This window comes from Gigantopelta aegis, chromosome 7 (assembly GCF_016097555.1).
Source record: "Gigantopelta aegis isolate Gae_Host chromosome 7, Gae_host_genome, whole genome shotgun sequence".
Taxonomy (NCBI): domain Eukaryota; kingdom Metazoa; phylum Mollusca; class Gastropoda; order Neomphalida; family Peltospiridae; genus Gigantopelta; species Gigantopelta aegis.
This window is the reverse complement of record NC_054705.1, coordinates 33766789-33782780: the sequence shown is the minus strand read 5'-3', so window position 1 is coordinate 33782780 and position 15992 is coordinate 33766789. Positions and strand designations below refer to the sequence as shown.

Here is a 15992-nt window from a genome sequence, read left to right as displayed (position 1 = left end):
ATATCTCTTATCATTTTTGCCCGAGTTTGAGGCTTTGGTCTAGCATTGGGGGGGGGGGGGGGGGGGGGGGGGGGGGGGGGGTCTCATAACTTATGGGGCCCACTGACGGGGATCGATCCCAGACAGACCGCACATCAAGCGAACGCTTTACCACTTAAGTAATATTATAAAATATTATACTGGAGATTGTAGCTTTAACGTATCTCCAAGGTCTACAACTTATTAATCTTTGTATTGACACGTATGATCATAATAGGCGAGACGATCCATTACGTAGATTAGGCACAACCTACGATCGTTTCGTAATTAATTAGGTCACAGATTTCATGAAAAGCACGTTGATATTTTACACACTAGATAACCTCGTTAACCTCAAACAGAGAGAAGCGTGGAATACGAAACTAACGCTTCGTAACTGCCGAAACAGCTCTGCACCTGTCCACCTCACGTGATTTACGATATTGATGTAAAAATCACGAGTGTGCTGGGGGCGTGACGTCACATATGGATTTGATTACGAGTTTATCGAGAAAACAGCCTATTTTGACGTATTTTATCGCAAAGAAATAGTTAGGCTACATGCATTTGGGAGGGAAAAAAATTTTGATGCTAAAGAAATTCTGTTTGCATGAATTATTCTCTACAACACCAGCGCTGAACCGAAAAGAAAAAATAATAAAAATTTTTTACGGTTATATGGCGTCAGACCACACACAGATTTTGAGAGGAAACCCGCTGTCGCCACTACATGGGCTACTCTTTCCAATTAGCAGCAAGGGATCTTTTATTTCACTTCTCACAGGCAGGATAGCACAAACCATGGCCTTTGTTGAACCAGTTATGGATCACTGGTCGGTGCAAGTGCCGTCCCAAAATTACCAAATGTTTGACATCCAATAGCCGATGATTAATATATCAATGTGTTCTAGTGGTGTTGATAAACAAAACCAACTTTCTCGCAAACGTAAATTTACGATGTTCTGTGTATACGCTTACAAGATAGGGGGCGGGGCAGGGGGAATGCACGTCACACACTTACAGTTAGGTATGCCGTTGTCAAACTCTAAACGTTTCATAAGAACGGGTCTAGATAGGACATGAAAACAAATAAACATGTTACATTTTGGCATGTACGTCGAACCCCTGCCCTCCCTTCGTTTCTTCCTTCGTTCCTTTCTTTCTTAGTTCGGAATTTGGTGTGGTGGGACGTCCTATTCTCGCCTTATCAGTCGTTCTCTCTCTCTCTCTCTCTCTCTCTCTCTCTCTCTCTCTCTCTCTCTCTCTCTCTCTCTCTCTCTCTCTCTCTCTCTCTGTCTCTCTCTCTCTCTGTCTCTCTTTCTGTCTCTGCCTCTCTCTCTCTCTCTCTCTCTCTCTCTCTCTCTCTCTCTCTCTCTCTCTCTCTCTCTCTCTCTCTCTCTCTCTCTCTTCCCCCACCCCCAAGATTCGATATAACCATATGTTAGACACCATTTCTTAATTCATTTCAATTTATTTTCAAGCTATATCCAATTAAGATTCAAGCACGCTGTCCTGGGCACACACACACACACACACACACACACACACACACACACACACACACACACACACACACACACACACCTCAGTTATCAGGGTAGTTGTTTTACACCTACCCATTACGTTGTTAAAAGTCACTCTGTGTGGGAGCCGGTACCGGGTTGCGAACCCACTATGTTCGATGACTTAACCACGACACCAACGAGGTTGAGGTGCCGTTAAATAAACATTCCTTTCCATTCCTTCCCAGTAGTATATATATATATATATATATGACTGCTTCGACTACTTCCGCGATAAACAACACCACTCGTATATAAAACGAAGGAAACAGCAGTAAAAATTAAAGAATATTACTTTATTTAATTCTAAAATCAGTTTATGTCGCAGCCTCAAAGATAAAACAGGGATAGGTTGCGTTTTTTATCGCAATAATTATCGCATTTCGCAGTTATTTTGGACAGATGTAGATTTATGGCATGTTGGTATCCTGTGAAACTTGCTTACAGACGTAGAAGATAGTAACATATGTCCCAGAGAGCAAGTTAATATAAAGAAGTGTAACTCAGCTACTAGTAAATATCCCATATGTGAGTAATGGTACTTATGTATTTAATTTCTCGTTTAAAATACCCGGTGCTTAAAGGGGCGTAGGCTGGTGGTGGGTGTGGAGAGAGAGAGAGAGAGAGAGAGAGAGAGAGAGAGAGAGAGAGAGAGAGAGAGAGAGAGAGAGAGAGAGAGAGAGAGAGAGAGAGAGAGGGGGGGGGGGAGGGAGAGACAGACAGACAGACAGAGAGAAGTTTTTGTTCAACGACACCACTAGAGCACATTGATATATTAATCATCGGCTATTGGATGTCAAACATATGGTCATTTTAACAGTCATAAAGAGGAAACCCGCTATATTTTTCCATTAGTAGCAAGGGATCTTTTATAAGCTCCACCCCATGGATAGCACATACCACGGGGGGGGGGGGGGGGTGTATCTGTAGCTAAAACAAGTTTACATGCGATATTAGCATTTATACGACTTCTACGACTGTCCATTTGCTAGTCTGAGCACTCTTTTTCAACTCACCGGCTTCGGTGGCGTCGTGGTTAGGCCATCGGTCAACAGGCTGGTAGGTACTGGGTTCGGATCCCAGTCGAGGCATGGGATTTTTAATCCAGATACCGACTCCAAACCCTGAGTGAGTGCTCCGCAAGGCTCAATGGGTAGGTGTAAACCACTTGCACCGACCAGTGATCCATAACTGGTTCAACAAAGGCCATGGTTTGTGCTATCCTGCCTGTGGGAAGCGCAAATAAAAGATCCCTTGCTGCTAATCGGAAAGAGTAGCCCATGAAGTGGCGACAGCGGGTTTCCTCTCAAAATCTGTGTGGTCTTTAACCATATGTCTGATGCCATATAACCGTAAATAAAATGTGTTGAGTGCGTCGTTAAACAAAACATTTCTTTCTTTCTTTTTTCTCTTACAACTCGATTATCTTCCAACTCGTCCAACCCATTAGTTGTTAACCTCAGCGCACCCGTCGTCAGTCGAGAGCGGGGGGGGGGGGGCGGGGGGGGGGGGGGGGGGGGGGGGGGCATAAATTACAAGGCAACTGTTGAATAGGCCAACTTCGTTGTGACAGTTGATAATCTATGCCTAGCATTATTAAGATTGAATCTTAAAATGAAAACAAAAAGTGTTAATTACTAGTACTCGACGTCTTTTGACCGTTCGTTTTGCGCAGGTAATCGCCAGTGTATATACATGTATAGGTAGTTTACCGTAACGCGTAGTGTAGATTCGTTACCATACCACACGGACGAAAGCTGACACAGTAATACAAGTAAATACTCTGACAGGTGAAATAACATTTACCTTGGCCGAGCTTCACTAACATTCAGCGTTGTCAACAATAACCTTTATGTCTTGATACAAGCCCTTTAAACCTACGTCAGAGTGGATGGGTCTGAAACGCGGACCAAAAAAAACACCCAACCAAACCCTATGGTGTTATAGTTAAGCCATCGGACTACATGCTGGTAGGTACAGGGTTCGCAGCCCGGTACCTGCTCCCACCCCCAGAGCGAGTTTTAACGACTCATTGGGTAGGTATAAGGCCACCACACCCTCTTCTCCCAGGGCCGTACCATGACCAAAATCCATGGGGGGGCACTAAATTTTATAAATAATTTTTAACATACTATAAAGATTAAACATTTCTATGCTATTACTGGAGATATATATATAAAATAAAAAAAGGACAAGATTCTCAGGGGGGAGGGGCAGCTGCCCCCCCCCCCCGGAGGGTACGGCCCTGTCTCCCTAACTTAACCAGCTAACAACTAACCTTCTGTTCTGGACAGATAGCTGAGGTGCGTACCCAGGATAGCGTGCTAGAACCTTAATTGAATATAAGCACGAAAATAAGTTGAAATGAAATGAAAAACAACCTCCATAGTGGAGTGCCATATTTTGTTACCTTTATTTATATAGAGTATGTACAAAAAAAAGAGTACACTTTCTGGGGCGTAGCCAGAGAGGAAAAAACGCCGAGGTAAAAACCCAGACCTGTAAAATAAATATCAGTGTCATGGGAAAAATAAAATAAATCTGGGGGAATTCCAGACGAGGTAAGCGCCTCATGTGCCTCATGTGGCTACGCCATTGACTTTCTTCCTCAAGTGTGGGGTGGGGGGGGAGGGGGAGGGGAGGGGGAGGTGCACGCAGCCCTCTTATCCTACTGGTTAAGTAGGAAGAATACGTGACTCTTGTCCTAACGGTAAAACGCCTTCACGGTTTTCATTTTCAAATTTAGCCATCATCTGCAAATACTGTTTATAATAATAATACTGTTGATACACGACTCTTGCAAGCTTGACGTAGTTGTATAAATATATGTTAATTACATGTATACAATCCTCTGATGCAACCGGTTGCTGGCCTTGAACGAAATACAGATCTCTTCTGTTCTGCGTATGTTTTCTGTCAACACCAATGCCATTAGGCAACCTACGTATATATGCTAAAATACACCTCTGATCGCATTCCTCCAGGACCGCCCCCCCCCCCACCCCACCCCCACGAAGATCCTGCACGCCTTTGCCGCCTAAGCACTCAGTATGAATTAATTTTAGATCTTAAAATATCACCCTTCAAAATTCCTTAATCCGGCACTGCATGCTTCTAATGTTTTAATATCGGTTTGCTGGTCTGGTCTGGTGTGGTCTAAGGGTTTAACGTGCACATTCAGGGCAAGCTGTTGTGTCTATCCATGCCGACTCCTCCGCCGATTTTAGCACTAAGATCATATTTCTCACTCCAGCCAGTGCACCACGACTGATAATTAAAAGGCCGTGGTATGTGCTATCCTGTCTGTGGGGTGGTGCATATAAAAGATCCCTTTCTGCTAATCGAAAAGAGTAGCCCATGAAGTGGCGACAGCGGGTTTCCTCCCTCAATATCTGAGTGGTCTTTAACCATATGTCTGATGCCATATAACCGTAAATAAAATGTGTTGAATGCGTCGTTAAATAAAACATTTCCTTCTTCACTAAGATCATCTTAGGTTCATAACTATCTTATGCATTTAAGGTGATCTTAACGCTATGATCGCTTTGTGGAACGGGGCCCTGGACAGGACAGGGTTTTGGGTGGGAGAAGGGACCGCCCGTTCTGGCAAGTACAAGAGAGCACCAGCAGCCCGATCAGGGTCGGTAGCGGGTGGGGGCACTTTTGGTGCTATTGAATTGTGAATGTCCAGTAGGATTAAGTAAAAAATATTTGACATCCAATAGCCGATGATTAATAAATCAATGTGCTCTAGTGGTGTCGTTAAACAAAACAAACAAAGTCAAAAACATAAACTATTGCGCAGGTGATTTGGCGCATAATTTGGAAGGTATCCTCGCGTAATTTTGACTTAGTCGAATTGTACCTCATACTGGAACCTGCCTATTGGGAGCCGTCGTGGCTGGTCTCTCGCTGCATATAGAAAGAAATGTTTTATTTAACGACGCACTCAACACATTTTATTTACGGTTATATGGCGTCAGACATATGGTTAAGGACCACACAGATTTTGAGAGGAAACCCGCTGTTGCCACTACATGGGCTACTCTTCCGATTAGCAGCAAGGGATCTTTTATTTGCGCTTCCCACAGGCAGGATAGCACAAATCATGGCCTTTGTTGAACCAGTTATGGATCACTGGTCGGTGCAATGTGGTTTACACCTACCCATTGAGCCTTGCGGAGCACTCACTCAGGGTTTGGAGTCGGTATCTGGATTAAAAATCCCATGCTTCGACTGGGATCCGAACCCAGTACCTACCAGCCTGTAGACCGATGGCCTACCACGACGCCACCGAGGCCGGTCTGCATATAGAACCATTTATCCTATTATACCACAGCAAATGGTTTATAAATTTTAATTTTTTCTTGCAATATATAGCTGGTTATTTGAATTGAGGGTAGCAATATACCAAATTGCATCTCACCGGGCCAAAGTTCAAAATGCTGGCAGTACTGACTCGTGATATCCCAGTGATCGATTATAATCGGTAATTGATCGGATTGGCGTGATGATCGATTATAAAAATCCATAATCGATTGTGTGGGAAAATGTTAACTGTAACTGTTCCTCCAGTTTAGATAATGACATTGAATTGATGTAAATAATATGGTGTGTGTGTTTAATGTCATGTCTTCAAGTCGTTCTCGTAATCACTACCATCATCATCATCATCATCATCATCATCATCATCACCACCATCATATTTATCATCGTCGTCATCAGCATCATCACCACCATCTTTATCATCATCACCATCATCACCACCATCTTTATCATCATCATCACCATCTTTATCATCATCATCACCATCATCACATCATCAGCAAGACCACCACCATTATCATCATCACCACCACCATCTTTATCGTCGTCGTCATCATCATCATTATCACCATTACCGCCACCATCTGTATCATCGTCATCATCATCATCAGTCGTCATCATCTTTATCACCAACACTGTCATCAGCATCATCATCATATGACTCTAGTGGTGTCGTTAAACAAAGCAAACTTTAACTTTTTTTACTCACCGTCGTTTGCATTAATATCACCATCATCGTCATGATCAATGAGACCTTTATCATTGACAACGTTATCATTAATATCTCCACCACCATAAGCGTACGAGACGGGGGGGGGGGGGGGGGGGGGGGGGGTGTCAACCAGTCCTGGAGAAAATCGTCAAAATCGGGCAAAAACTATAGAGAAATTCTCGACAAAACAAATAGAGAAATTCGGGCAAAATGAGCTTGCCTGAACACTTGTATTTTCATTATTTTAACCAAAATATTACTTGTAACCTATATAAAAATGTGTGGCGATTCGTTTGCAACACTATATAGCTGTTTTGCAGTAATAAAAAGAAAGAAAGAAATGCTTTATTTAACGACGCACTCAACACATTTTATTTACGGTTATATGGCGTCAGAAATATGGTTAAGGACCACACAGATTTTGAGAGGAAACCCGCTGTCGCCACTACATGGGCTACTCTTTCCGATTAACAGCAAGGGATCTTTTATTTGCGCTTCCCACAGGCAGGATAGCACAAACCATGGCCTTTGTTGAACTATTTATGGATCACTGGTGGGTGCAAGTGGTTTACACCTACCCAGTGAGCCTTGCGGAGCACTCACTCAGGGTTTGGAGTCGGTATCTGGATTAAAAATCCAATGCCTCGACTGGGATCCGAACCCAGTACCTTCCAGCCTGTAGACCGATGGCCTAACCACGACGCCACCGAGGCCGGTTTGGCAGTAATAATAAATATTGTTATCTATTTTTGTTTTATTCGGGCAAAAATGAGCCTGCTCCTTTAAAATAATGGGAGCTCGTACGCACGCCTATGTCCACCAGGGCCGGGACGTAGCCTCGTGGTAAAGCGCTGGCTCGATGCGCGGTCGGTCTGGGATCGATCCCCGTCGGTGGGCCCATTGGGCTATTTCTCGTTCCAGCCAGTGCGCCACGACTGGTATATCAAAAGCCGTGGTATGTACTACCCTGTCTATGGGATAGTGCATATAAAAGATCCCTTGCTGCTAATCGAAAAGAGTAGCCCATGAAGTGGCGACAGCGGGTTTCCTCTCTCAATATCTGTGTGGTCCTTAACCATATATCTGACGTCATATAACGGTAAATAAAATGTGTTGAGTGCGTCATTAAATAAAACATTTCCTTCCATTGGCAATGAACTCAACCACATGACCTCCGTGTACTATGATATTTATTGCACCGCCCACACTTGCCTAGCAGTTGCGTTAATCTTCTGCTTTGATTCGCAGCAGAACGCTACAGAAACACGTGCAGAATGTAGTTAGTCGGCAGATATTCATCTTTCTAAATTACCGAAAAAATTATGCCCGACACACGCCTGGTTGACATCTACCGTAAATCCCCATGGATACGTTCGCCGAGGTTGAGTGTATAAAATTAATATTTGCGCTAGTGATAAAATTAATGGGCTTTTCTGGCGGTTGTTTTGATAAAATAACTGGACTGTCCGTCCAGGACAGTGGTTAGTGATTAGCGAGAGAGAAGTCAATGTAGTGGTCTCACACCTGTCTATTGACTCGCTAACGTCGGCGTGGGTGGGAGTCGGTACCTTCCAGCCTGACTTCATGTGGCTTACCTGTATCATCTACTTCACCGAGGACGTTTTCATTAGATGTTGCTGCTTTGAATTCCTCCTCTGGTGTTTTTGTTTCGATTTCTATTCTATTCTATTCTATTCTATTCTATTCTATTCTGTTCTGTGCTGTGCTGTGCTGTTCTGATCGTCTCTGCTCTGCTCTGCTCTGTTCTGTTCTGATATATTATGTTACATTATATTATATTATATTATATTATATTATATTATATTATATTCTGCTCTGTTCTGGTCTATTCTATTCTATTCTGCTCAGCTCTGTTCTGGTCTGTTTTGGTCTGGTCTGTTCTATTCTGTTCTGGTCTATTCTGTTCTGGTCTGCTCTGTTCTGTTCTACTATACTCTGTTCTGTTCTGTTCTACTTTACTCTGTTTTGTTCTGTTCTACTATACCTATAGTACTCTGTTCTCTTCTACTATACTCCGTTCTGTTCTGTTCTATTATACTCTGGTCTGTTCTGCTCTGCTCTGGTATATTCTTCTCTATTCTGTTCTGTTCTACTCTCTTCTGTTCTATTTTGTTCTGCTCTACTCTGCTCGCTCCTGTCTATTCTGCTCTGCTGTTCTGTTCTACTCTACTATGTTATATTCTGGTATATTCTGTTCTGCTTTGCTCTGCGCAGTGCTACTCTGCTCAGCTATGTTCTACTCTGTTCTGCTCGACTCTGTTCTGTTGTGCTCTGTTTTGCTCTGCTCTGTTCTAATCTACTATATTCTGCCCTGCCCTGCCCTGCCCTGCCCTGCCCTGGCCTGCCCTGCCCCGTTCTGTTTTGTCTTGACATTAGTAAAGAGACTGCGTCTTTAAATTGAGCGTGTCGGTTAACTGGTCCTGGATTGTTAGAACCGTAAATAGCCGAGTACAAAACCAACATACAACAAGAATTATGTCTTTAAGTGAAATTGATAATTAAGATTTTGCAGATGGCGCCTTTGTGCAAAGCATTCCTACCGAAATGAAGTTGACCCACATTAATCAAAACTGTTATTTGTCTTACAAATCTGTAAAATACATGAAGAATGTTTCATTGCGGTTCGTTGTTTAATCAACGAGGTCTGGATACGTTTCACCCGTGGGGGGCTGTTTACGGTACTTCGCGGGTTGTTTATATTCAGCCAGTCGTGGCACGTTAATCGGCGTGCTTACAAACGGTTTATGATGCGCTATTATTATTATTATTATAAAACTAAAATGGGTTAACATCATGTGTGGGGTTTTTCCCTTTTAAAACTAATGCGAAGATATTTCATCATTGTATTTAAAAAAAAAATTTTTTTTATTTCGTTAATAACGGGGCTGGGTGCGTATCTGAGAAGTAGGGAGCTAGCCTCATCTGCAGTGGTTCGCAGGATCGAATCCCACTCTATGAACTAGGTCCCCACCCCCTCGCCTCAACCAAGTCCCACGACTGGTATACCAAAGACAGTGGTATGTACTGCCCTGTGTATAACAAAATGCATATAAAACACACCTCGTTGTTTTATTGATAGATGTAGATGGTTTCTTTTCTGTCCCTCTAACATATGTTAAAGACGAAATAGCCGTTGTTTAAAAATGTGCTAAACAAACATTCCTTTCCTTTAATCCCAACGAGTTGTCTTAAAAACGTATCCAACGATAAATGGTATCTACCAGACACTAGAACGGTATTCTATTTCTTACATATCCTAAAAAAACCCAGGTATAAAAGACATTTCAGACCTTCGTTTTTGAAAAACCCAGGAGTGCTAAAAATCGCACTCCTCAAAATGACACATATTCATCAGAGGAAACCCGCCACATTTTCCCAAGGGATCTTTTATATACATCATTACGGTCATTTTAAGGACAAAAGAAAATGAAATATGTGTACTTAAAACTATATTTGTATAATGGTACACATGATAGTTTAATTAAAAAAACAAAAAAACAAGCGTTATGGTCTTCCATCAGTGGCCCAACAGGTTTTATTTAACGACGCACTCAACACATTTCATTGACGGTTATATGGCATCAGACATATGATTAAGGACCACATAGATATTGAGAGAGGAAACCCGCTGTGCTACTTCATGGGCTACTCTTTTCGATTAGCAGCAAGGGATCTTTTATATGCACCATCCCACAGAAAAAAAAAGATGAAGTACTATGATGGTAATAAGAATTATGTTTTAGTCGTAGATTTACGTTTACGCGCAAAACTAGACTTACGATGTTTTGTCATCTTGGGTCCAGACCCCCTTGACACCTTCCCGGATCCGCGCCTGACCTTGTCTGTCCCGTAATTTTATGTTAATCCTATATGCAACACCCGAGTTGGTCAATTACACCAAATGAACTTCACACAAAAAAACGTGGTGGAGTAATCATCGACTGTTCGAGCGACTCAGTTTAATTTGCGGATTATTATAGGGCACCGGTCGTGAGAATTACAAAGTCACTGCGTGCAAATGTACGAATATTAGAATAGTTTTGTTCATTATCGCATACCTTATGGATTTCGCGTAATTTGGACCTAGATAATAGCTATTCAATACCAGTTTACTTTACGACCCCATGAAAACAAAGTACCCATAACACAGCAAAAGATCATATGTGATTCGCTTCCAAAAATGTTCCAGTGTTGCTAAATATAAGACCTGTTAAAAATTGGTGTTTCTTTAAAACCCTTTGTTAAGATTTTTTTTTTTTGGTATGTTTTAAATTGCATTGCGTACAACAAATACTTAATTCCAGGGCCCCGTTCCACGAAGCGATCTCAGCCGTAAGATCAACTTAAAGGCATATTGTCACAGACCACTGACCTATTTAAAGGCATATTGTCACAGACCACTGACCTATTTAATGGTCTAACAAAGTATTACCTGAACAAAAATGATTTGATTTGTCCCTAAATGTACTTTATTCAACCATCTTCAAACCACCATACTCCATTTATTAATGATATTTTGTAAGAATAATTGAATTATGGCAATGGTCCATAATTCAAAAACTAAAATTGCCGAGAGGGTTGACACGGATTTCACTCCATCATGGTTCATTTAAGGTAATGCAATAGCTAGATTTGGTTTCCAACAATGAATGTAATTTTTTTAAAAGTTATTATCCATTTTTAGAGAAATAAGATCCTTAAATCCGTGACAGTATGCGCTTAAGGTAACTTAGGGCTGAGATCGTTTCGTGGAACGGGGCCCTGGTCATAACTGAATCGAATGGGGTTTTTTCTCTGTGTGTTTGTGAGTGTGTGGTGTGTGCAGTGTGTGTGTGTGTGGGGGGGGGGGGGGGCGGAGGTTCGAACTAAGCCCCCCACTCTCCCTCTGAGGCTAAAACGTTTTTACAGTTTAGTATTACGCTATTCATAGAGGTGTCCAGGAGAAATGTAGATAAGATGGTCCGCAAGGTTCATATTCGACCCCCACCCCACTCCCCCTCGGTTCAGACCACGTTACGCCCCTGCATTTCACATGTGTATATAAATGTGGTGTGTGTGTGTGTGTGTGTGTGTGTGTGTGTGTGTGTGTGTGTGTTTGTACGTGTGTGTGTTATATGGTTGTGTGTGCGTGCGTGCGCACGCGCATGCGTGTCTATGTGTAAAAACTACATATTTTTTTAACATACACACTTTATCAATCAAACCGGCCTCGGTGGCGTCGTGGTTAGGCCATCGGTCTACAGGCTGGTAGGTACTGGGTTCGGATCCCAGTCGAGGCATGGGATTTTTAATCCAGATACCGACTCCAAACCCTGAGTGAGTGCTCCGCAAGGCTCAATGGGTAGGTGTAAACCACTTTCACCGACCAGTGATCCATAACTGGTAAAGGCCATGGTTTGTGCTATCCTGCCTGTGGGAAGCGCAAATAAAAGATCCCTTGCTGCTAATCGGAAGAATATCCCATGTAGTGGCGACAGCGGGTTTACTCTCAAAATCTTTGTGGTCCTTAACCATGTGTCTGACGCCATATAACCGTAAATAAAATGTGTTGAGTGCGTCGTTAAATAAAACATTTCTTTTTTTTAATCAATCACCCCTTGCGTCTCACCAAAATACCCAAACGTATTATTTCACCTTTTTCACATTGCAACATTTTTACACCGGACGAAGGGTGTACGTTTTCTTATATAAATATACTCTGATCTCTCGGATACGTTTCGCATATTTACTCTAGAAGAATAAGTTCTCCGGTTGGAAGGAATAGATCAGCGAAGCCAAACAAGACGGAACAACCCGAAACTTGAAACACAGATGCGAAGTACACAGACCTGGCGCTTCTGTTATTCAGCGCAGGGTGAACGTAACACCCCGTGACATACTGCTAACATAAAAGCCCTATGCCTTGGACACATCCACCGGGGAAATTCGGAGAATGTGCCTAAGATAAATGTGCTTGAACCTTCTCTGGATGTAAGTGCGTGTCAAATGGTTGATGGATTGATAACATAAAGAAAAATCTCCCGCCAAGCTAAAAAGTAGTCCGTTTATTCTTGATGTAGTAATGGTTCCAAGTTTCATTGTACCAAATCAGTCCCCGTTGCCGATTTCATTTTCATTTGAACTTATTTTCGTGCTTATATCCAATTAAGGTTCAAGCACGCTGTCCTGGACACACTCACACACACAACACACACACACACACACACACACGCGCGCACACACACACACACACACACGCGCACACACACACACACACACACACACACACACACCTCTCAACTATCTGGGCTGTCTGTCCAGGACAGTGAGTTAGTTGTTAGTGGTTAGTGACAGAGAAAAGGGTGTAGTGGTCTTACATCTACCCATTGAGTTGTTAAAACTCGCACTGGGTGGGAGCCGATACCGGGCTGCGAACCCTGTACCTACCAGCCTTATGTCCGGTGGCTTAACCACGGCACCACCGAGGCCAGTTCCCGTTGCCGATAAAACGGACATACTCAACGTTAGAACACATCCAGTACGTCACATTAAATGATTTAATCTAATTGCAAAAAGAATTGGGTGGGGATCACATACCATTTAAGAGATTTGATGAATATTTTTTTTATTAGCAACCCCGGTTTTTGCTGAACATCGCAGTACCACATTTGGGGATGTCTTACATTGGTTTCAACATCTATTGTATATTGCATAACAAATGGATACTAATAAAACTGTATCTACCTATCTGTCTCTTTGTCTATCTGTCTCGTCTAGTTGTTCTATCTGGCCGTTAGATTCTATTTATCCTTCGTACCTTCTGGCTCTCGCTCCAGACAGTGCACCACGACTGGTACATCAAAGGCCGTGGTATGTACTATCCTATCTGTGGGATTGTGCATATAAAAGATCCCTTGCTGTTAATCAAAAAGAGTAGCCCATGAAGTGGCGACAGCGGGTTTCCTCCCGTAATATATGTGTGGTCCTTGAACATATGTCTGACGCCATATAACCGTAAAAAAATGTGTTGAGTGCATCGTTAAATAAAGCATTTTCTTCCTCCCTTCATACTATTTATCTTGTATGTAACGAGTTGTTCCAAAACGTATCTAACGAGTGAAACTAAGTTTTTTTTAATGAGTTGCACGATTAATGGTAGTTAACGGAAACCATTTATTATTATATCTCTTGCATATCCATAAATTTCAGGTTTAAATGTCTTTTCAAATTCCAACTAAACCTTATTCATGGCGCTTGTACATGCAGTTAAAGGAGCAGACCCTAGTTTTTAAACACTACAGCATATTTTTCACTATTAGAGCCGTTTTTGATCACTGGAATCAAACATTACTTATATGTTATTGTTTAGATTATCCGAAGTGTTTTGTTTTTGTCATCCTGTTGTTTCTAATATTTCAAAATGCATTTTTTTTTTTTTTTTTACAAACGCACTTGCGTCTGAGAAGTTCTAGTCTATTTTTTTTTAAGGATATTTTCCGGTTTTAATGTAACAGACTCTCGTTTCACATTATTGTAACTTTATTATCCAATGGTTTTACAGATTTGTGGATTAACTAAACTTAGTGTCCATGTTGTAACTTTATCCAAGGGTTTTACAGGTTTGTGGATTAACTAAACTTAGTGTCCATGTTGTAACTTTATCCAAGGGTGTTACAGGTTTGTGGATTAACTAAACTTAGTGTCCATTTGTACGAGTTGAAACTAGGGTCTTCGCCTTTAACTTATTGTCACAGAGCAATCAGTTCCAGGTTAACTTAAATGTCACAAAGAAATCAATTTTGATTGTGCTTATTTCATTGGATGGTATATGACTGTGGCTACCAGGTTTTACCTAGAAGCAGCGAATCATATGTCTTTAAATCGATAACATACATACGGGTTATTGCCATGTGAGATATACAAAAAACAAACAACAACAACACAACCTCCAAAACCAAACAACATTTTAAAATATATAAAATTAAAGGGACATTTCTGAGTTTGTTGCATTGTAAGATGTTTCGGACTAATAAAATATTTCTAAGATTAAACTTACATATTAAATATATTTTCTTGTTTAGAATATCAGTGTCTGTATATTCAGTGTGTTTCTGGTCGTCTTAATATTTGTAAGAAGCCCAAACGGATTTTCTCTTCGAATAATTTCGTAGGCCTACGTACGAAAAACAATATTTTAGGAAATGAAATGAAATTTAACCTAGTACAAATAGTAGAACGATCAGAAACTCGTTTAATATACAGCCACTAATATTTTATGCATAAAAACATATTTGATATGTAATTACAATAGTTAAAATCTCTTTATTAGTCGATAACATCTTAAAAATTGCAGCAAACTCAGGAATGTCCCTTTAAATAAAATAATATTTAAAAAAAAAAGAGCAAGTAACCAAATTAGAAAGATTGTAGGCCTGGCTATAGATTACCCCCCCCCCCCCCCCCCCCAAAAAAAAAGCCCCCAAAAAAAAACAAAAAAACAACAACACACACACAAAAACACACAAAAACAAACAAACAAACCCCAACCCAAAAAAAAAAAAAAAAACAAAAAAAAAACATCGAACCGAAACTGACATTCAATGTACATCTAATTGAAAGAGATATTTATTTACAAGTGTCATAGACGAACATTTTAAAATGACGCAACCCGAATCTGGTGATAGGCGTTAATACCACCACGCCCCGCTGTGACAATTACAGACAACTACGTAATGACCGAATGACGGGGCCTAAACGGCGGACTTCCTTCAGTCGTAACTTTGTTTACACTCGCCTGTCGGAAATATCGGGTTTTCCTATTGGAGGGAAACGTTCTGGGATTATCTCTAAACATCGTGTACGTGTGTACATAGTTTACATCGATATAGACTTGTAAATAATGATAGTGATGAATTACGTGTGTTATTATTATATCCAATATGTACATGCACACTACCCCACTACACCACTACCCCACTAACCGATTATGGGTAAAGGATCTTTGATGATGTGTTTCCTTTGGGTGTACCTAATTACTAATGTGTTCGTTTTGAATAGTAAAACAAAAGATAGACATGCAGAGAGATAGATAAAGAGACAGAGAGAGAAGAGAGAGAGAGAGAGAGAGAGAGAGAGAGAGAGAGAGAGAGAGAGAGAGAGAGAGAGGGGAGAGAGAGAGAGAGAGAGAGAGAGATACAGAGAGAGGGAGGGAGAGAGAGCGAGCGAGAAAACGAGAGAAAGACAGAGACAGAAATAGAGATAGAGGAAGAGACACAGACAGACAGACAGACAGACAGATAGACAGACAAACTGTTACGAATTTTTTTTAAAATGAACTTTCATTTCAAAGAAACGGCGGGACGCAGTCCAGTGGT

At 41.4% G+C, this 15992-nt stretch overlaps 1 protein-coding gene across 1 annotated transcript in view; it reads left to right on the top strand.

Annotated features, from left to right (window-relative positions):
• The window catches only part of LOC121377461 (acetylcholine receptor subunit beta-type acr-2-like), a 67702-nt gene that overhangs the window by 39854 nt on the left and 11856 nt on the right, over positions 1-15992 (top strand). The gene's annotated exons all lie outside the window — the stretch shown is intronic.